The sequence below is a fragment of the Pseudophryne corroboree genome, chromosome 12, assembly GCF_028390025.1.
Source record: "Pseudophryne corroboree isolate aPseCor3 chromosome 12, aPseCor3.hap2, whole genome shotgun sequence".
In the NCBI taxonomy this organism is placed as follows: domain Eukaryota; kingdom Metazoa; phylum Chordata; class Amphibia; order Anura; family Myobatrachidae; genus Pseudophryne; species Pseudophryne corroboree.
The window spans coordinates 169,849,346-169,872,246 of record NC_086455.1 but is presented as its reverse complement, the minus strand read 5'-3'; the positions used below and the strand labels follow the sequence as shown (position 1 = coordinate 169,872,246).

At 46.7% G+C, this 22,901-nt stretch overlaps 1 protein-coding gene across 2 annotated transcripts in view; it reads right to left on the bottom strand.

Moving 5' to 3' along the window:
- EXOC3L4 (exocyst complex component 3 like 4) overlaps positions 1 to 21,042 on the bottom strand; it is a 158,839-nt gene extending 137,797 nt beyond the window's left edge. The window contains exon 1 of one of the 2 annotated variants that reach the window (XM_063948502.1): positions 20,974 to 21,042. The gene's annotated coding sequence lies outside the window, so the exon portion shown is untranslated. Of the gene's footprint in view, positions 1 to 20,863; positions 20,885 to 20,973 lie in introns of those variants that run through there. The other variant, XM_063948504.1, reaches the window with a different exon arrangement.
- Positions 21,043 to 22,901: the final 1,859 nt, after the last annotated feature.

The following is a 22,901-nucleotide window of genomic DNA, read 5'->3' as shown; positions in this document are numbered from 1 at the left end:
TTTGCTATGTTATATATATACTGTGGGGTTTGCTATGTTATATGCATAGAGGAAGCCGCTGATGATCACTATAAGCGGAGAAACGCATTTGTAGAGGTCAAAGTGCATATCCTCCGACACGTGAGCGGCCGGCCAGCTAAGCCATCTGTTTAATTACCCCACTATAAACATCTAAAGAGGGGGAAGAGAAGGTTGATAGCACGTGGACCCCAGTGCTAAGGGGGGATAGGAGTGAGCTCCATTACTACTGTGCGCATATAACCTACTAACAACACAGAACTTTTGTATTGAACTCACTGTGTTAAAAGTGAATTGCAGGGACGCCTGCTCTTTTCAAAATAAGCTGGCTGGTGGAAAATGCATGGAGTCCGGAGATGTATAATATAAGCTCTAACCAGAGACTAAGAAGTTGAATAATTCCTGCTTATCTATAGCTGGACTTTATACTAATGTGCATTGTGCCCGCTACTAATACCACGGATAAGCAGCATTTAATTGGTTATATGCATAGGAGTTTTAATATTCCGTTTTGTTGTTAAATTAATTACAATCCTAATTTTTTTATGGTTTATTATATGTGATACCGGCCGGTGTATTATAGTATTTTAATATATGCTAAATTGTGCAATAAATGTCCATACCTGGATGAGGAGCGTAGTTCTGTTTGTTTGCTTTGTATGTGAGAGGTAGGATCAGAGGGGTCAGAGAGAAATAAGGTGTAGTAAGGTCGTTTCAAATTATACTAGCCTACCCTCCCGGAATGACGCGCAGTCTCCTGATAATTGTGTGGTGCTCCCAGCCAAGGAGGCCAAGCCTCCCGCTTTCCCCACAACCCCCCCCCCCCCCCCCCCCCCCTCCCCCCTGGATACCCACAGCAGAGCACAAGTGGGTGGTCCGAAGGAAGACCGATGATGCAGTTCGCGATGAATAGCATCATTATAGCTCCGCCCGTGCCTGTATAGCGGGGTGGAGCCACGATGATGCAGTCGTGATGCCACACACCCAGATAGCCCACCTTCCCGCTGACTATGCCCCCTCTTTGCCTAACATGCTGTCCCCTCCCAGATGAGGGGGTAGCAAAGACTCCGCAGCACAGCAGCATTGTTTCAGCAAGGCTAGGATCAGTAGCAAATTTCCCATTAGGCATGTAAGGCACGTGTTTAGGGGTGGCACTTGTTTGGAGGTGGCACTTGCTAGGGGGGCGGCACTTGAATGCTTGTGTTGGTACTGTCGGCCAAAAATGTACCTGAACTGTAAACTATTTCCACTGTACTCTACCATACGCCATCTTGAATGGAGTAAGCTGTCCTACATAGTAAATATGTACGGGTTGGGTACGGGTTACTAGCGGGTGGGATCTTGGTGGACAGCATCCCGACGCTGGGATCCCGGTCGCAGAATGCTGGTAAGGGGTGGTGGGAGGGGGGGGCGAGCACAACAAAGCCCCTTGGTGCTGAAAGTTCTTTTCTGTACATATATTGACCACTATCGATATATTCAGTAAGAGAGCATGGGATGTAAGCCTTTCAACTAAGAATGCTGTAACAGACGCTGAAGCTTTTGAAAAAAATATTCCAACAGGGCTGCGTACCAAAGAAGTTGCAAACTAATCAAGATAAAGAATTTCTAAGCAAAGTCCTTAAAAAATGTTTTATAAAAATGTGTGTGTGTGTGTGTGTGTGTGTGTGGGGGGGGGGGGGGTGTAATAGGGTGTGAGAATCGGAAAATGAGAGATTTTGTGAGAGAGCTCTTGTTTTTTTAAAGTGGCAATCATTTACATGGCAAGATCAACCTGGTTTTGCCATGTAAAGGATTGACACTTTAAAGAAAAAAAAAACGCTCCCAAAATGTCTCACTCTCTGATTCTCACACCCTATTACAACCCCCCCCCCCCCCCTCCCTCCACGGTATACAACAGTTCACAACCGATAATGATGTGAAAGCAGCGGTTATAGAACAATTCAATAGAACTTTAAAATCACAGATGTGATGCCTTTTTCATCTTTTTTCGGTTAGCCATTTAATGGCAAAATGTTACACATATGCCAAATGTACAATATATAAGCTGTCTTTTATCTAACAAGAAGTGTTCTGAACTTTGTTGCCCAAAGACAGTTTTTTAATAAGGGTATATCAAACCACTTATATAAAATTTAAATCAAATTTATATCAAACACAATCAAAAGGGATGTGAAAACAGGGTGTGTGTCAGGGGGAGGAGTAACCTGTCAACAAAGTTGCACTTGCCGCAACAAGATGTGCTGTTTGGTGTGACTAAAGCAACGGTATGAAAGAACACATCTGTTTAATGGGTGCTCCTCAGAAGTAATAGAGGGTGGCGAAGCCAAAATGGGCATCTCGGTGAAAGCAGCTGCGTTCAGCCATAAATAAACATGCTGGCAGTAGAGATTCTGCAGTAACGTGAGCTCATCAGCATTGCAGCATAGTACACTCACAGTATACTCTACTAGTATCACAGCATAGCAGGATTACTGCATACCACCTTGAGGTTCCCAGCTATAGGTCCATCCTCCATCACACAACAAAGACAATTCAATTACAAGCCATTGAATCAACCAGGTGTGAGAAACAGACAGAAAGACGTCACTGTGTGCGAATCACAATGAGGCCCATAATCTTGTTACGATGTCTTTGACTACGCGCCTAGTTAAATTAGTATAAGTTTTAAAAAAAAATGGATGTTGCAATAAATTAATGTACAAATTGTGCTTCACCTGCTATTAATCTACACTTCCCCAATAGCTTTCCCTGCCCAATCTCCTCAGTCTGCTGGTTCTTCTTCCCAACTTGCCAAATCCTTTCCATTTATCTTATCTATTATTAGCATGTGCTAGCCAAGAGGAAAAAAAGCGCCAATGTTTCCTGGAGCTTAACCCTCAGCTTTCCGCTGCACGTTCTCCGGCATTGTACAGCTGCGTTTCCAAGTCACGCTGAGAAATCTAGAAACAACTCCACTAATTAGAGATCAGAGGGAACGGCTTTCTACTTCCACAGGATCTGTGACTGTCAAAGTCAACTAACTATAACTATACAGTACTGTATGTCATATAGACAATGTGCTGGGTCTGGTGGCCCCTCAAGCACGATCATGTCTACGGAGCCTTGGACCTTTGAAATGTATAGGAAATCCCAATCAAGTCACTGGCTTTTAGACAATCTCAACTGCACAGATTATTAGATAATGGTCTTGATTCGTACGCAGGCCTGCATTCCGAGTATGAATGGATTGCTAACACGAGTATAATAATTATGCATCTGTGCAAGTGCACCACAGCACTTTTTCCAGATGCAAGAGTAGCTGTCATCTTTACTATCAGGGACAGACTGTGCGCGTGCAAGGCGGTATGGCCACGGCTGAGGGGGGCGTGCCATGAGTCAGGGTGGCTTGGCCTTGCGGTATGCCCCCATCTATCTGTGTACCAAGGGAGAATAGGTGGGTAGGTGGGCAAACAATGAGACAGAAGGCTGCACTGCTCGGCAAACCCAGCACTCTGTGTTACTGGACTGCCCAATAGGCCATCGGCCCTTCTGTCATTTGCCAGAAAGGCCATTTCAGCCCTGATTACTATCTATGGTTACACCTACCCCATGGTAAGTACAGAATAGTGAATGACTCTGGCTACATGTCCATGACACACCCCGAAGCACCTCCGAGAGGGTTCTCTTGCGTGTGTTTGCCAGTTCCACCATTTTTTAAAAGGGGCAATGACTTACAAGGAATGGTTTTGCATTGTAAGTGTTTGCCCTTTTATAAAAAGTTCGAAATTGTCCGGCATCCCGCACCTCCGGCGATCTTTGATGCCAGCACATCCAGGCGATGAAGTTTTTGGCTATGTCAACATGACGGAATACTTTGAGCATTTTCACCGCGTGGACAGGATTTACTATAAGAACATTTTTAGGTTATTACCTGATTTTCAAATGTACTAACCCCAGGCCGACCATTTTTTGATGCGGAGGGTATCGCAAGTTTTTTATGGCGATACCCTATAGAAGTCTACGGGCTTCTTACCGCAGCCCATCCCTGCTCACGCCGTTCCCGCATACCTGAGCTTTTTATGGTGATGCCGTATAGAAGCCTACGGGCTACTTACCGCATCCCACCACCCAACCCTGCTCACGCCATGCCCACATACCTGAGCTTTTTATGGCGATACCCTATAGAAGCCTATGGGCTTTTTACCAAAGCCCGCCGCTCAAGCCGTCTCCGCATTCCTGACTGCAGGCAGCCTCCCCGTAACAGTCCCAGATCCCAGTCTCCTCCTCCCCCAGGAACACAGCCAGCTATACTTCCGGCTGCAGGGAGAAAGAGGGGGAGCCCGTGGCTGGCTGCAGACGCCACTTCCCAGGGCTGGGAGATGACGGAAACCCCAAGACACCCCCGCACACCCTCTCCTCCGGACCACCAGGGATCGCCGGGGGCCTCTGGCATCGCATTGCGATACTAATCCCATATGTTACATTACATATGCGATTAGCATCGTTGCAATGACCGGCGATGGCCCGCGATCAGTATTAGTAAATCCCGCCCACAGTGGGAGTTATAACTTTACACATGCCGGTAAATTGATGTGAATACTGGCACAGACCTTGCTAATCTATTAAAAATACAATAATAAAAATGGCCGGTCCCTCACCTCAAATGCGTTCCAGCGCTCACAACCTTGGTGATTGCCGCAAATTTAGGATGACAAATTGTGAGGCTGATTCTGAGTTTGGAGCAAAGCATAAAAGAGCAGGTAACTTTGCACCTGGGAAAACCCATGCTGCACTGCAGGTGGGGCAGATGTAACATGTGCAGAGAGAGTAAATCTGGGTACGCACCAGACGATATGCTCCGTGAGCGATATCGTCACTGTTTGCCCTTGAATGACCTGCATGTTCGGACGATAGGCGATATCGTCTAGTGTGTGCCCAGCTTTTGATTTGGGTGGGGTGTAGCTTTTGGGTGCAGTGTAAAAATAAAGGTGGCAATCATGTGTGGGCTGCATGCAACAACAGCCAATATTTACTCTGCATGCAAAAATAATAAAAGTATTTTCACCTCTTCCTTCGTTTCAAGCAGCAAAGTTACTTGCTCGTTCTGCTGTGCTCCCAATTCAGAATCAGCCCCTGAATAAGTGTAAGACCCCTAAGTCAATGCCAGATATTTTATACTAAAATGTGGGTACATACAAGGACCAGCTTCAAGGGGTGATCAGAGGGGATCAGTACGAGATCCCGCCGGACGGTATCCCGGCGGTCGGAATACCAACACCGGGATCCCGTCTGGCACAATCCCGACAAGGGGGTGAGCGCAACGCAGCCCCTTGTGGGCTCGCTGCGCCCACCACGCTGCGGGCACGGTGCCTCACTATGCTCGGCACACTAATTTATTTTCCCTCTATGGGCACCCACAGAGGGAGAATATGTCGGGGTTGTGCCAGTTGGGATCCCGGTGTCGGTATTCCGACCGCCGGGATCCCGTCCGGCTGGATCTTGACCGCATACCGATCAGAGAGGCAGGCCCGTTTTTGAGATTTTTCCCTATTTACAAACACAAAAAAGGATCCAGTTCCTTTTTTTTTTAAATGAAATAAAAGACATCATAACACTTAGCACCCCTTCCAAAATAGATTTATTTCAGCCTTTACTGAGAATATTTGGCGATTCGCATCAGTCTCTGCTCCAGTGAAGCTTACAAGCTATATTTACTATCACACGCTAGAGTTAACGCTGGGAGACAATTAACCTATCAGTATATTTTTGGATTGTGGGAGGAAACCGGAGTACCCAGAGGAAACCCACGCAAGTACAGGGAGAACATACAAACTCCACACAGTTAGAGCCATGGTGGGAATGGAACCCATGACCTCAGTGCTATGAGGCAGTAATTTTAACCATTACACCGTCCGTACTGCAACACAGTAACAGTTACTTTAAATATCTATCTAAATATCTTTTACATACAATTTCCCATGTTTTTAAGCATCAAGCCAACACAGTCCCTTATTTAGGGGGTCATTCCGAGTTGATCGCTCGCTATCAGTTTTTAGCAGCCGTGCAAACGCATTGTCGCTGCCCACCGGGGAGTGTATTTTTGCTTTGCAGGAGTGAGAACACTTGTGCAGCCGAGCGCCTGCAAAATCTTTTTGTGCAAAACAAGACCAGCCCTGGACTTACTCTTCGTGTGCGTTGATTCTAACGACGGAGGGACGGCTTTTGACGTCACACACCCGCCCAGCGAACGCCCAGCCATGCCTGCGTTTTTTATACCACGCCTGCATTTTTCTAAGCATTCCCTGAAAACGGTCAGTTGACACCCAGAAACGCCCACTTCATGTCAATCTTCCTGCGTTCGGCCGTGCGACTGGAATATTCGTTACACTCTGTGCAAACCCACGATGGTCATTGTACCCGTACGACACGCCTGCGCATTGCGGTGCATACGCATGCGCAGAAATGCCGATTTTTAGCCTGATCGCTGCGAACAACGGCAGCTAGCAATCAACTCGGAATGACCCCCTTAGTGAGAGAATTGAGATTGGCATAAAGTCCTCTGGTTTTCAGCAATAAGCCATCTCAGGTTTTTTTTAACATTCACCTTTACGTTAGCAGGTAAGTATCATGGTGGCAGAAAACCGACATTTGACATAAAAGTTTCCTTCTTTATTTACCTTTATATAAGCAGGTAAGCATCATGTAGCATAGAACCAACAACATTTGACATAAAATTACACTTCGTTAGCTTTCCCCTTTAAGCTATCAAATATTTAAACAAGCGCAGCCGGGGCCTTTCCATTTGTAAACCATCAGTAGTATAGCGGAAACACTGTTATACACTCGTTTAGGCGGGCGTGGTATGGGCAATGCAGGCGTGCCCGGGCCGTTGGGGGTGTGAGCAGCGGCGGCTGCATGACATCATACGCAGCCGCTGCGACCTGGGCAGCAACGAGTAGCTCCCTGCCACTGCGCAGGAGTTGCGCTGGCTGGGAGCTACTCTTCCAGTACAAAAGCATCGCCGCTGTGCGATGCTTTTGTACTTGTGTGATGGGGCAGGAACTGACATGCGGGGTGGACTAGCCCTGTGCTGGGTGTCCCCCCGCATGCCAGTGTGACTGATTGTAGATGTGCTAAATTTATCACATCTACGATCAGGTCCGGATCACCCCCATTGACAGAACACACTGCAGCATAAACTTAGCAAAGCTTTCTGCACATTACAGTTAATTAATCATTCAATAGTTAATTAATGGCAACACGTTAGCTTTTATAGCAAAAACAATGCAGTGATAGAAGAACAGCATCAGGCAGTAACAGGTTCCCATTAACACCTATACCCCTTTCACATCACACAAATAACCCGGTATCGACACGGCATATTGCCGCCTCGAAACGGGTCAGTGTGCGATGTGAAAGCTCCTTTGCAGAATTAGTGGGTTGCCTGACCCGGTAATTCAACCCGGTAAAAAAGAAGGGTTATTACCGGGTTGAATACCGGGTCAGGCGCAGTGTGAATGGGAGCCGTTCCGATGCGACACGGCTCCCATTCACAGCATAGGGAGATGTGGCGCGGAGATCATCTCATCTTGCAGCGCTACCTCCACACCCGCCCCCCATGCCGCTGCAGTCCCTGTCCCCGATGGCAACACGGGGAGATGTAACATGTGCAGAGAGAGTTAGATTTGGGTGGGGTGTGTTCCAACTGAAATCTAAATTGCAGTGTAAAAATAAAGCAGCCAGTATTTACCCTGCACAGAAACAATATAACCCACCCAAATCTAACTCTCTCTGCACATGTTACATTTGCCCCACCTGCAGTGCACATGGTTTTGCCCATTAGTGTGCTTTTTAAGTTTGCTAACAAATGTCTATGCACTTGCCGATGTCGGCACCCCCATGGGTCACGCCACTGATTACATTGCATCGTTTGCGAGTCGTCTAGTGTGTACGCACATTAACTTTTATTTGCTACTAAGTTAAAGCTGGGTGCACACTAGACGATGTGTGTAGCCAGAGATATTGGTGGTGACAGGACCCGGTTGGGTTGCAAGCCGGAGTGTGCATTGTCAGCGACATTGGGGGGTCATTCCGAGTTGATCGCTAGCTGCCGTTGTTCGCAGCGCAGCGATCAGGCTAAAAAACGGCATTTCTGCAATTGCGTATGCACCGCAATGCGCACGTGCGTCGTATGGGTACAGAGCCCGTTGTGATTGTGCACAGGTTCTACCGAAGTTTTTAGTCGCACTGACGACCGCAAGAAGATTGACAGGAAGGGGGCGTTACTGGGTGTCAACTGACCGTTTTCAGGGAGTGTTTGCAAAAACGCAGGCGTGTCTGAAAAAACGCAGGCGTGTCTGAAAAAACGCAGGCGTGTCTGAAAAAACGCAGGCGTGTCTGAAAAAACGCAGGCGTGTCTGAAAAAACGCAGGCGTGGCTGGGCGGGTGTATGACGTCAAATCCGGACAGGAATAGGCTGAAGTGATCGCTGAGTAGGTTCAGAGCTACTCAGAAACTGCACAAACTGGTTTTGCAGAGCGCGGCTGCACAGGCGTTCGCACTTCTGCTAAGCTAAAATACACTCCCCAGTGGGCGGTGGCATAGCGTTTGCACGGCTGCTAAAACTAGCTAGCGAGCGATCAACTCGGAATGACCCCCATTGTGCGTACACAATGGACGATTTGTGTCGTTCCGATCTGTTGGAACCGGGCACATCATTCATGATATGGTCTAGTGTGTATCTGGCATAAGGTCTACGGGGACTCTTCCTCCATGACACTCCTTCCTTCTCCGGACATGCGTTTCTTGATGACAGCTCCTCCTTGGTCTGGCAGTAGCAGGAACGGCTCAATCACAGCCGGGGTCTTCCCTTTAGCTGCCTGTGGTCTCCAGGACTTCCAGCAGTCTTCACAGGGATCCTCCTGTGGTTCATTATACCTGGGTTCTCTCTGGGTCCCCGCGCCGGCTACACACAGCCAGGATATTCGCACTGCAGTAGCTCCCTGAATTGGTGACATAGCCACTGTTAGCTAGGCTTCTTCTGCCATCTCCATCCTCTTAGCCTCTGGACATCTGCTCTCCCCACCAGTCCACTCTTCTTGGTCTGGTCTGCACTCGACTACATGGCACCGCTGCTCCACAGGTAAGCTCCCCGTGTGTCCGCTCCTCCACTGCCTCTTTTATCACTCTCCTACCAGGCACTATGCCTCCAAAGCCTAACCTCCGGCCCAGGTCCTCCTGGATATAGCCATCTACTGGACCCCTCTGCCCTGCAACTTTAAGACACCAATATGCTGGGGGGTGGGGTTTCCAGGGGCGGTGGGGTTTCCAGGGGTTTTCTGTTTCTGGCTGTAGAGGGACACCTTTTCTGGTTGGTGCCAAATTCCCTCAGTCAGACTGACAGGGTCACTTAGAGTTCAACTAAACACTACCATACCCCTATCATAGCTCCACCCTCTCGTGGCATCTTATATTATAGCGGGAGCACTCCCACCGTTGGCAGAGGGAGCAGTGAAGAGCTCCTGAAGACAGAAAGAGTTGTAGCAGCCACAGAAGATGGCGGGAACAAGCAAGAAGATGGTGGCAGCAGTAAATGAAGGCCGCACATCAGTGGCAGAGCATTGAGATTGCTGTTGGCAAGAGGCAAGACAGAAGCTGGGGACTGAAGAGACCTGCAGTAGAGGGAAGCAAAAAAACCACAGTGAAGCTCCCCACTGCAATCTCTCCCGTCGGTACTGGTAGGCACTAGGCAGCTGTGGGCCACCATTACATATCTTTAATCCTACATAAACCACCAGAGTTGCCAGACATTAGGTCTGTGGAGTACATATAGTCATTAGACCTGGGAGTGGTTAAGAGTTTGTTGCCACTACCCCATCTAGGTCCAGGTCACCCCTCCATTGTCCACTTACATGCAGACTAGAAGCCTGAGCCACCCTCCTCTGCAACAGTGACTGGGCATTAGGTCCAGATCGCTGCAGGGCACAGCTAGGCAGCCTCGAGACCTGAGCCCTAATATTATATAAAGTGACTGTGCAATAGACCCAGGTCACTACTTTTCCCACCAGTAGGCAGGCTTAAGGCCTGGACCCCTTAGTTAGATAAAGTAAGCTCCCTTATTAAAGAATAATCTTGGGTATAAGGTCTAGCGCTCTGGAGGTGTATTTATTAGGGCTGCACTGTATGTTTTAGTCGGGAATACCCATCACCAAACAGACAGGCACTTAGATCCGTGCCTACAATAAATCTAAATGTTACAGATTCCAACTAGAGGTGGTACAGCTGCTGCCACACTGTTGGTATTTCTGTTCCCCTAGTGTGAGGGGCTGATCAGCTCCCACATCTACTCATTGCTGCTCTACAGCACAGCAGCGAGTGTCAGGAGCCTCCCAACTGCCCCCCCACCACCTCCACCACCGCGGATCGGAACAATTGGGAGATATGTCAATGTTTACTTACGTAGCCCCAGCGGTGATGATTGTAGAGTAGGTAGGCTGTTCTGTTTCTTCTACAGGGGCTGTAGATCATCCCATCAAGGCGACTAGAGTGGGTGAGTGAGTAGACATTGGGTGAGTGTCTGTCCTGCTTTCTTGGTTAGCACCAGTTTGGTGATCCTTGCACAGGTGTGCAAGGTCCATGGTACACCTCAGCGTGAGAGCACTGTGTAGGTGACAACTGGGTGGCTGAGGATCGATGCCGATGATGATCATTCCCACATCTGGTGAGGATCGCAGTCACCCTTGACGTGTTCCCCTTACCTCTCGTGAGAGGGGAGAACACGTCTGTTTGTTTGTCCTGTAATCCCAGTGCCCTCTTCTTCCAAACGTCCGGTTACGGTGAAAGAGCCAAAGAACACGAAGCCACAGCTCAAGGCAGGGACGGATCTAGACTTTTCTTTTAGGGGGGGGGCGGTTTATTTATTCCTGACTCCTCCCCTACACTCATTACTCCTCCCACTTCCCATACCAACTGTCCATTAATGCTCTAAAGAGCATATAAAGCATTTCCAGCATGCACATGTGCTTCTTATGTAGCACACACAACCAGGCACATGTAACTACTAACACACTGATGGGCGGCACACACTGCCCAAGGTGGGGGTAACGGCATGTGATGATGGCAGATGGGGCTAGGGGCCCCAGGGAGACGGAGGATGGGTAGGGATGTCAGTGCAGCCACACACCATCACCTGGCAGCAGCCCCCACCTCATGTAAGTGGGCGTGGCTATGACTGTTAGGGGGGGCGTTCACCCCGTTCGCCCCCCCCCCCTGGATCCGGCCCTGGCTCAAGGTGAAAGCGGTGAGTACCATCTTAGGCCAACAGTACACAAAGCACTATGGAATGGGCTGGTGCTATATAAATAAACGTTAATACATAAGAAGAACTAAACATTTGTCACCCCCACTGTTACCAACGACGCATGCCCACTTAAATTGTTTCTCTCTTCATCCAAATTTGTTCTGCTTCCCTCAGATGTAACCATAAAGACGCGTGCTCAGCGTGATTCCGACACATGCGTAGTACAAAAAAGCATTGGTCAACTGCGGAAACATCAGCATGGCCCTTAGGGTCTAACCGGGATCAGCATTTCCCGCCGTTTCCGTCGCTCTGCTTAGAATAACAGTACAGCGCTTTGTGTCGAGTGTTTGTTATCTGTGGTTGTATGAAGACTAAGCAGCAAACTCCCTCTTTAATCATGTTCATTGTATGAAGCCGCTTTCTACCCACACAATGTCAGGAAAACTTTCCAGTGCATTGATACGAGCAGCCTAGCACACATTATTTGTTGCAGAGACTATCGTAATAGCATATTTCCTCCCCCTCTCTGCCTTGACACAATGTGAATGTGAGCTCACGCTACTGTACAGATTAATCTCACTTATTGGGTGTAAATAAATATAGTAGGAAACACACAGGAAACCCCACATTTAAACACTGACTTCTTTGATTATTTTATGGCTTAAAGAAACATGGTATCACACTTTGTAGATGGAACAGTAGATTTGGGGTAATTAGAGAAACTGCTTCTTGCCTCACTTCTCACCTAGGCGGTGGTCGCTGCTTTTCATTCCTCGCCGCAGCAAAGTCGTCTGGCAGGGAAGAGGAAGCCTCATTTTGAAACCAAGATGGCCAATTTGGAACCAGTCTAATGTGATACAGCAGTTTCACATCGGCCATCTTGGGTTCATAAAGAGGCTGCCTCTTCCCTGGGCGCCAGCTGAGATTTGACAGAGACCCTATAGGTAATGGTGGAAGCTGCCATAGGGAAATACTTGTGCACAATCTGTACATGCCTGTGACTTCAACCTATGTTAAATGTCTACAATATATGACTACTATGTTCTGGCCAGGCCACTTTACCACCCTTTTCTCCCCAAGACCCCTCTCCGCTATCAGGTCTGGACATCCATGCTCAGAAGAGGCCTTGGAAGAGCAATGCAAAGGGACCTGGGTGGGTAGAGTGGTTTGGTGTGTTCCAAAGCAAATTTGGCTATGGCCTGGCAATACACAGGTTCTTGCCTTGATGAATTTATTATAATAATTGTTGTGCAATGTGTGAAAAAGTTGCCACCCCTGAACACTCTCCTTCCCCATACCTAGTCTGTATGATCACTCAGTCTAGAGCTCCAGACCTGTAAGGACATGGGTAGACCCAGGGGTGATTGGGACGGAAAATCAGCCACGGAAACTTATGGAAGCAGCCCTAATGGGTGTGGAGCCTGTTGAGGGGTGGCATCCCTCCTCGTAGGGCCTGATTTTGAGTTGGACACAGTTGAGGTCTTCCTTGCTTCTTTTGCTGCAGTTTTATCTGTGACTTGATGCTAATGATGCTACAATGCCCTACCTTGGTGTACATCCGTGGTTGCACCATTGTAATTTTCATCAGCCAAATGCTCGGTGCAGATCATCTGTCTGAGTACGCCCTCCAGTGTGAGCAATTAACCGTATCTATATGCAATCACTTTCAGTAACATGCCCGCACTACATTGGCCAACCCCTGTAATCACACAGGAATGCCCAACACATTTCTACTATACTTCTTGGTGCATGTGTCTGCAAGTCAGACGCAAGCACAGATGAAAAACATTGCACAAGAAAAAAATAATACACATTGGCCCCCACAGGAGAAAACACACACATTGGCCCCCACAGAACACAATGAAACAAATTGGCCTCCACAGGGAAACAAAATTTAATGTATAATATCGCTTTTGGTCTTACAATTTGTTTCAAATTTCCACCGCTGTTTGAAAGGCCCAGTGACATCGAGAGGTTTTATAATTCTTGGCTATAACATCTATATATTCATTTATTTATTAACATTTATGTAGCGCTAGCATATTCCATTGCACTTTCTTTCAAAGTTGGGTAGGGGTGGATTGGAAACGGAAAGGGGTGGGTTGGTTACTGTGGTGTATTGTGTGTAAGCGGCTCTACGGTGGTGTAACGTGTATAAGAGGCTCTACTGTGGTGTAACGTGTATAAGCGTCTCTACTGTGGTGTAACGTGTATAAGTGTCTCTACTGTGGTGTAACGTGTATAAGCGTCTCCACTGTGGTGTAACGTGTATAAGTGTCTCTTCTGTGGTGTAACGTGTATAAGCGTCTCCACTGTGGTGTAACGTGTATAATCGGCTCTACTGTGGTGTAACATGTATAAGTGTTCCTACTGTGGTGTAACGTTTATAAGCGGCTCTACTGTGGTGTAATGTATATAAGAGGTTCTACTGTGATGTAACGTGTATAAGCGTCTCTACTGTGGTGTAACGTGTATGAGCGGCTCTACTGTGGTGTGACATGTATTAGCGTCTCTACTGTGGCATAATGTGTATAAGCGGCTCTACTGTGGTGTAACTTATATAAGAGGTTCTACTGTGATGTAACGTGTATAAGCGTCTCTACTGTGGTGTAACGTGTATGAGTGGATCTACTGTGGTGTAACGTGTATAAGAGGCTCTTCTGTGGTGTAATGTGTATAACAGACTCTATACTGTGGTGTAATGTGTATAAGCAGCTCTACTGTGGTGTAACATGTATAAGCATCTCCTCTGTGGTGTAACGTGTATAAAAGGCTCCACTGTGGTGCAACATGTGTAAGCGTTCCTACTGTTGTGTAACGTGTATAAGCAGCTCTACGGTGGTGTAACATGTATAAGAGGCTCTACTGTGGTGTAATGTGTATAACAGACTCTACTGTGGTGTAACGTGTATAAGCGGCTCTACTGTGGTGTAACGTGTATAAGCATCTCTACTGTGGTGCAACGTGTATAAGTGTCTCTACTGTGGTGTAATGTGTATAAGTGTCTCTTCTGTGGTGTAACGTGTATAAGTGTCTCCTCTGTGGTGTAACGTGTATAAGTGGCTCTACTGTGATGTAACATGTATAAGCGTTCCTACTGTGGTGTAACGTTTATAAGCGGCTCTACTGTGGTGTAATGTATATAAGAGGTTCTACTGTGATGTAACGTGTATAAGCGTCTCTACTGTGGTGTAACGCGTATGAGCGGCTCTACTGTGGTGTAACATGTATAAGCGTCTCTACTGTGGCATAACGTGTATAAGCGGCTCCTCTGTGGTGTAATGTGTATAAGCGGGTCCACTGTGGTGTAACGTGTATGTGTCTCTACTGTGGTGTGGCGTTACCAGTGCTGAAAGTAGGGTGGTACGGGGTAGTACAGAGTACCATTAAGAAATATGGTCGTACCACCAGCCCACCGCTAGGGCATAATTTGTCAGGGGCACTTTTCTGTAAAATGGTGTCAGTGGCTTAATTATGTGTGGCATAATACATAATAGGCATTACGGTGTGTGGTACAATATGTAATAGGCATTACGGTGTGTGGTATAATATATAGTAGGCATTACGGTGTGTGGCATAATACATAATAGGCATTACGGTGTGTGGTATAATATGTAATAGGCATTACGGTGTGTGTGGCATAATGTGGCCATGCCCCTATTGTCATGTAGCCACTCCCATAGGTTTGTGTGACCACGCACCCTCATGACACATGACCACACCCATTTTTACTATCAGTACCACTAAGAAAAAATGTCTACTTGCACCACTGGGTGTATCATGTATAAGGGGCTCTCCTGTGGTGTAGCATGTATATTGGGCTCCACTGTGCGGTGTAATGTGAATTGATCCTATTCTGCGGTCACGTCCCTTCCCCATGAAGCCACGCCCCTATATATTATGCTGAGGGGCACCAAAATATATGTTCACATACAAAAAAATTAGGCACGGGCCGGCCCTGAGTACAAGTGTAATATGGGTAGCTGTTCATACTGTAGATTCAATGCGACTGAACAAACTAACTCCTGTAATTCAAAAATAGACAGACAGTGCCTGGAAGAGACACAGTGTGGTCCAAGTGTAGATGAGCATTTAGCAGCTGCCAGATCATGTAACGTCCTGCTGGTTTAGTGGTCCCATGTGGAGTGTTCAGACACTGCAGTCACTCACGTCACATCAGTTTTACTCAATTTACTTTATCCTCAGCGGAGCTGACCGCACAGCAACTTGTAATACACTAGAAGAATGTGCTCTGAATAGTGCAGCAGGCTACCAAGTGTGAGATATTACACAGAAATACAGTAAGCAATACTCTACATGTGTACCTGTAATGTGCACGCTCACAGGTCAATAGACAAGAGATGTGTACTGTTCAGCAGATTTATGATCGCTAGGTTATACCGGGGCGGCCAACTGCATTTAAACAATAAGTATAACATTTTCTTGCAGATAGAGAAGAAAAAAATCAAAGCCCCAAAAATTATTACATTACTATATTCACCATGCTAACATAATGGGACTGAATAGTTTTACAAACTCCTTATTTTCAGGGCCGAATTTAGGGGTCAAGCCGCCCCTAGGCACATTATTGCCCCCCCCCCCCCCCCTCTTCATCACATCATTGTTCCCTTGATTTTGTGGGCCAGTCCAGACCAGATGCCTCGACACCCCCAAAGCAGCCATAACCTCCTGGACCACAGTTTACTGCCCATTGTCTTACCCTCATCATTTGCTAAAAAAAATAAAAAAAGATATAAAATTATATATATATATATATATATATATATATATATATAAAGGTAGCAAAGAAGAGGCGGCACTCAGAGGCTGTAGTAGTCAAAGTTATATTCAACTCATATAGATCCCAACGTTTCGGGGTGCTTACGCCCCTTGTCAAGGTGAACAATGAAGAAACAAAATCAGTTACATACCTTATAAACCAAAGAAACCCAGCCAAGTGCAGCAGCGCGCGCCCGGCTGTGCGCTCCGGCGTCTCCTCCGTTTTCCTGCTTAGGGCGTCATCAAGTCGCGTCTGGTTGCCATGGCGACCCTCGATGCCTGACCGGCCGGGCTGCGGCGCTACAAGTAAAACAAAAGCGTGAAGCATAATATACAGATATCCTCCACCGCAGTAAAAGAAACCATAAGCAGCACTAATAGTCCATTATGCTAAATGTTTAGGGCTGCAGCCGGACGCATCAACACAGGCAGGGAAAACAAAAAATACCCCTAAGACATAGCGGTGGCTAACCCAACCATGTAGACGTCACCACTATAAATATGGTTAATGCACGTGGGTTTTATATCCCACACAAAACCTGAACTAGGTAATAACATTAAACCTGTGAATAATGCGTCCTGCTGACGCCCCTCATACAACTATAACGTGACTTTAGATAATAGCTTGCAGTCCTATTTGAAGATATTCCAGCTCATTTTTTCATTGAGCCCATTTGGATTGGTAGTATTGAGCTCAAAAATCCACTTGGCTTCTAATTGTAGAAGCCTACCGTCCCTATCTCCTCCTCTGATATGTTTAGGGACTTGGTCGATGATGATTAAATGTCGAAGATCCCCCATAGAATGCTGGGCCGCGGCGAAATGTCTCGCCACCGGTTGCTCTGAGTCCTTGCCTGCCAGTGCCTGTTTAATAGCAGATCGATGAAGCTCCATCCGTTCTCTCAGGGTTCGGATTGACTTTCCCACATAATGCAGCCCACAGGGCATCTGATCAGGTAAATGATATGCGTTGTAGTGCACGTAAGAACAAAATTAATTCTATAAACCTTATCGCTATGTGGATTCCTGAAGTTAGAGCCGGTGGTCATATTTTCACAGGTAGTGCATTTAATGCACTTATAGCACCCGTTTTTTCTTCCTAGAAACGTAGTGCTAGATGATCTCTGCTTGGTCGCTTCTGCCTGGAACCCTGTGATATCAGTGTGCACAATGCGGTCTTTGATGTTATTACGCCGTGAATAACACATCATGGGCCTTTTATTTTTAAGCGTATGAAGCGCTCTATCCGAAGATACTATCGGCCATAGAGCCCTGGTGGCTCTCTGAACTACGGGGCTAGAGGTGTTGTACCTAGAGATAAAAGGGATGGTTGGCTTCTGCTGACGTGTCGATGGCGTAAGAAGGGACTCCCTGGGTAACTGAAGAACCTCTGCCTTATGTTTCAACAGGAGGGGACGATCATAGCCCCTTTCCAGAAATTTCGCAACCATGACATCTAGTTCCCTATCCAATGTGTCGCGGTCACTGATGATACGTGAAACCCTAATCATTTGGGAGCGTGGTAGTCCTTCCTTTAGTGACCTAGGATGATGACTATTGGCTCTGAGGAGGGTGTTTCTATCGGTGGGCTTTCGGTAAAGACCTGTATGCAGCTTACCCTCATGGATTGTAACCTGGACGTCTAGATAATTTAACGAACTACTGCTGGTCTGAAAAGTATATTTAATACTAGACGGTCTCGCATTGATGGTATTCATGAGTTGATTGAAGCTTTCAGTACCCCCAGTCCATAAAATAAACAGGTCATCAATAAAACGCGTGAACAGCAAAATATTGCCTGAAGTAGCATCGTCACTGAAGAACGCTTCTTCCTCCTCCCTGAACATGAAAACATTGGTGAACGATGGGGAGACATTGCTCCCCATCGCACACCCCGTCTTCTGACGGTAAAAATTTACCGTTGAATAAAAAGTAGTTTTTTTCCAATGTCATCCGGAGGAGTTCCAGAAATAACGTGATGTTAAGGGCTTCCATTTTTTCTTTCACCAGGAAATCTCTCATGGACTTTAAGCCAGCTTCATGGGGGATACTAGTGTAAAGACTAATTACGTCTACCACACATATCAAGGTACCTTCTGGGACCTGTCCAATCCTGCCGAGACGGTTGAGGAAGCTGGTGGTATCCTTTATAAAGTACTTGTGCTTAAGGATTAACGGTTGCAGAATCCCATCCAGGAAGATGGATACAGGTTGGAAAACTGAATCTCTTGCGGATATAATAGGCCTCCCCGGTGGTGTCAGGGGATTTTTATGCATTTTTGGGACTGTGAAGAAATTTGGTACTAGGGGGTGTGTCTGTGTCAAAGCCTTATGTAATTTTTGTGTTAATTTGCCGTCGGCGACGGCTACATCCAAAGTGCTCTTGAGGGCCTTTTGGTATTCGATAGTTGGATCTGAACCTAGCTCTTCGTAGGTGGCATCGTCAGCCAGCTGGCTGCGAATTTCATTAATATAATAGTCCAGATCTAAGACCACTACCCCACCCCCTTTGTCCGCCGGGCGGATAATGATGTCCCTATAGTCCCCCAATTTCTTACGTGCGCTACAACGCATATCATTTACCTGATCAGATGCCCCTGTGGGCTGCATTATGTGGGAAAGTCAATCCGAACCCTGAGAGAACAGATGGCGCTTCATCGATCTGCTATTAAACAGGCACTGTCTGGCAGGCAAGGACTCAGAGCAACCGGTGGCGAGACATTTCGCCGCGGCCCAGCATTCTATGGGGGATCTTCGACATTTAATCATCATCGACCAAGTCCCTAAACATATCAGAGGAGGAGGTAGGAACGGTAGGCTTCTACAATTAGAAGCCAAGTGGATTTTTGAGCTCAATACTACCAATCCAAATGGGCTCAATGAAAAAATGAGCTGGAATATCTTCAAATAGGACTGCAAGTTATTATCTAAAGTTACGTTATAGTTGTATGAGGGGCGTCAGCAGGACGCATTATTCACAGGTTTAATGTTATTACCTAGTTCAGGTTTTGTGTGGGATATAAAACCCACGTGCATTAACCATATTTATAGTGGTGACGTCTACATGGTTGGGTTAGCCACCGCTGTGTCTTAGGGGTATTTTTTGTTTTCCCTGCCTGTGTTGATGCGTCCGGCTGCAGCCCTAAACATTTAGCATAATGGACTATTAGTGCTGCTTATGGTTTCTTTTACTGCGGTGGAGGATATCTGTATATTATGCTTCACGCTTTTGTTTTACTTGCAGCGCCGCAGCCCGGCTGGTCAGGCATCGACGGTCGCCATGGCAACCAGACGCGACTTGATGACGCCCTAAGCAGGGAGACGGAGGAGACGCTGGAGCGCACGGCCGGGCGGGCGCTGCTGCACTTGGCTGGGTTACTTTGGTTTATAAGGTATGTAACTGATTTTGTTTCTTCATTGTTCACCTTGACAAGGGGCGTAAGCACCCCGAAACGTTGGGATCTATATGAGTTGAATATAACTTTGACTACTACAGCCTCTGAGTGCCGCCTCTTCTTTGCTACTTTTGAATCATCCACACAGGAGGGCACCGGAGCAACGTCATTTTTAAGGTGGGAGTGCCGGTCCATAGTGACTTATATATATATATATATATATATATAGAGAGAGAGAGAGAGAGAGAGAACACATAAAACCCGGCACTCCACCTATATTGTAGCCAGTCTTGGTGCCCTCACAGCGGATAAATAGACAGTAGTAGTAGTGCGGCACTCAAAAACATTTTGCATCAAGAAATAAAACTCACGGACACCGCGGTCACTGAATTCAGTGACCGCGGTGTCCGTGAGTTTTATTTCCTGATGCAAAATGTTTTTGAGTGCCGCACTACTACTACTGTCTATATATATATATATATATATTGTAATGAAGACAACAAAAGTGGGAAATCCGCTATTGCTTATTTTTAGACATTAAACCCCTCTCTTGATTTGACCGTTTTCACGTTTTTATATGTTGCACAATTAAACATAAAGGGGGAGATTCAATTGTTTGAAAAGTCAGTTGGCTGTCTTTTTTCCCCCCTATCTAATAGACAGGAAAAAAACAGACACCCAACTGACTTTTCAAACATTTGAATTCCCCCCATTATGTGAACTTGGACCATCTTGTCTCTGAACTTGGGAGGGTTTACAATCTGCAAATATATATGGAGAAATGTCTCTCTGGCTAATCTTGCCAACACGACCACACCCATTCCATGCACTCCAGAGTGTATAGGGTTCAGAGTGGTATCAAATACCTCCTTGAATTTTCTATAACTTAATGTCCTGAGGACAGCAAAATATCTTTTCGGGTGAGAACAAACTAGAGACTCCCTTGAGTGGTCTTACTGTAGATTCAGCAATCACTCAGTTCCAAAAATCCTCTTGTCTTGACCATCATTGGGTCTAAGGACATAGCTCTCCTGATTAAGTGTAGTCCTCTCAGTGGTCTCACACTCCAAATACCAACTGTCTCTTAATGGCTAATTTATCTTGAAATAGCAATCTAGATACTTCTTCAGTGGGATGACCTCTTCTGCAGGTAGGTTATTCCCAAGTAAGATACTTAATAGACTTGCCAATTTTCAAGTATGGTGGTACATACTTCTGAAATACCCTAAGAACCCTAGGTAAGTTCTGAGATCCTTCAGATTGGCGGGGATGGGCAAGTTGTAAACTTTGATCTGCCTGGGTCAGTAGATTTTCCCTATCTTCTGACTATGGGCCTTCTTACTATAGGCAGTATGAAGTCCAATTTCCTAGGCACATACTGTATACTCACTGTGTGTGTCTGCTGCAGTTACCCCAGACTGAAGCCATGGAAATTGATCATGGTGAGAGTGGTACTGTGTGTCACAATCCTGATTAAAATCATAACATTTGGTGACTTACCTCTGCCATCTGTCCTATATCCTGCATGTTTTCTGCTCACTGGGAATACAGCTCTCCAGTACCATGAACTTGCTAACGAGTGGCATCTGTGCTGATTAACCTTCTGTGTGAATACTGAATTCAGAAAGTCTCCCCATGCTGTGCCTACACAGCATTGTCCATGTTATCATTATATTACATGCCTTCCTGACTCCAGTGGTCACCAGATATGGTCTCCGCTGACCCTGCGGCCATTACTATTTCCATATGGTCCCACAACACTGGAGTTCCCTCCAAAACCAGTTATGGACGTCGCCATGACAGTCTCCACGTCTGGATGAGCGGATCATTCATTAAGCCAGCCCGATTCTGTCCACTGCGCTCGAGACCGAACCCAGTGTCCAGTACTAGTCCGGGTCCACAAACAAACTCAGCCGTGACACTGTGCACAGGATATACGTGTAGGGAAAGGAAGGCAATGAGTGTATTAGCCTAGGTCATCTGAAACCTTTAATCGTGTCCTGGCCACCAATGAAGCAGAAAAACCCTCACACAGTATCCTGTCAGGGCCACAGATTAGTAAATTGTGATGTCACTAATATCTATACTGCTGTGATAAGCGGCAATACAGATTCTTAGTTAGCACCTTCTCTAGATATATATAGACCCCTTAGATGTTAACCTGGAATATCCAAGTGTGCAATTCTGTCCAGTGTAAATGCCGCTGTGTAGCTTGGTCTCTGCAGCAGTTATATGCCCACTAGTGGGCAGTTCCTGCATGGCTCTATTTGCACAGGGATGTCAGGTATCAGGAAAGCAGAGTGTTGCGTCAGACCGCTAGAGAGAGCGAGATTATCATACAGAGAGTGTGGTAAGTACAAATTCAGGAGTTTTTAAAACATCATGTAACTTCAATTTTTCAAATTTTTCAGGGTTGTTATATGTATAAAAAAAAAGCTCCAGAATTGAAAATGCACATCTTGTGCCCGATAGATGGCATTGCCTACAGAAGCCTATGGGTTTCTTTCCACAGTGCACCCCCGGAGAGGGATCCCTCTCCTTTCCCTCATGGAAGGATCCCTCTCCTTTCCCCCGTGGAAGGATCCCTCTTCTTTCCCTCGTGGAAAGATCCCTCTCCTTTCCCTCATGGAAAGATCCCTCTCCTGTCCCTCGTGGAAGGATCCCTCTCCTTTACCTCGTGGAAGGATCCCTCTCCTTTCCCTCGTGGAAGGATCCCTCTCCTTTCCCTCGTGGAAAGATCCCTCTTCTTTCCCTCGTGGAAAGATCCCTCTCCTTTCCCTCGTGGAAGGATCCCTCTCCTTTCCATCGTGGAAAGATCCCTCACCTTTCCCCATGGAAGGATCCCTCTCCTTTCCCCCGTGGAAGGATCCCTCTCCTTTCCCCCGTGGAAGGATCCCTCTCCTTTCCCCCGTGGAAGGATCCCTCTCCTTTCCCCTGTAAAAGGATCCCTCTCCTTTTCCTCGTGGAAGGATCCCTCTCCTTTCCACCGTGGAAGGATCCCTCTCTTTTCCCCCATGGAAGGAACCCACTCCTTTCCCCATGTGGAATGATCCCTCTCCTTTCCCCCGTGGAATGATCACTCTCCTTTCCCCTGTGGAAGGATCCCTCTCCTCTCCCATGCATGCAATAAGGGGCGGGATGTATCGCATAGTAAATATAATACATGACACATCCTGCCCAAAGTCTGTTTCACAGTGGACAGAAAATGATTTGGAAATGCACAATTGCACTTTTGAGGCATAAATCTTGTGTGATTTATTTCCAGGCAGTGAGTTTGATCACACGATAAGCACTGTGCAATGGTGCATGCTCTGTCACCAAACATACCCAGCTATGAGCAGCGCCAGCTGATTTACAGCCATACGCCATTCAGTTGCATCTCCCCTTGTGGTTGAATGAGTGTAACCAGGTGGCGATGGGGCTCTTGC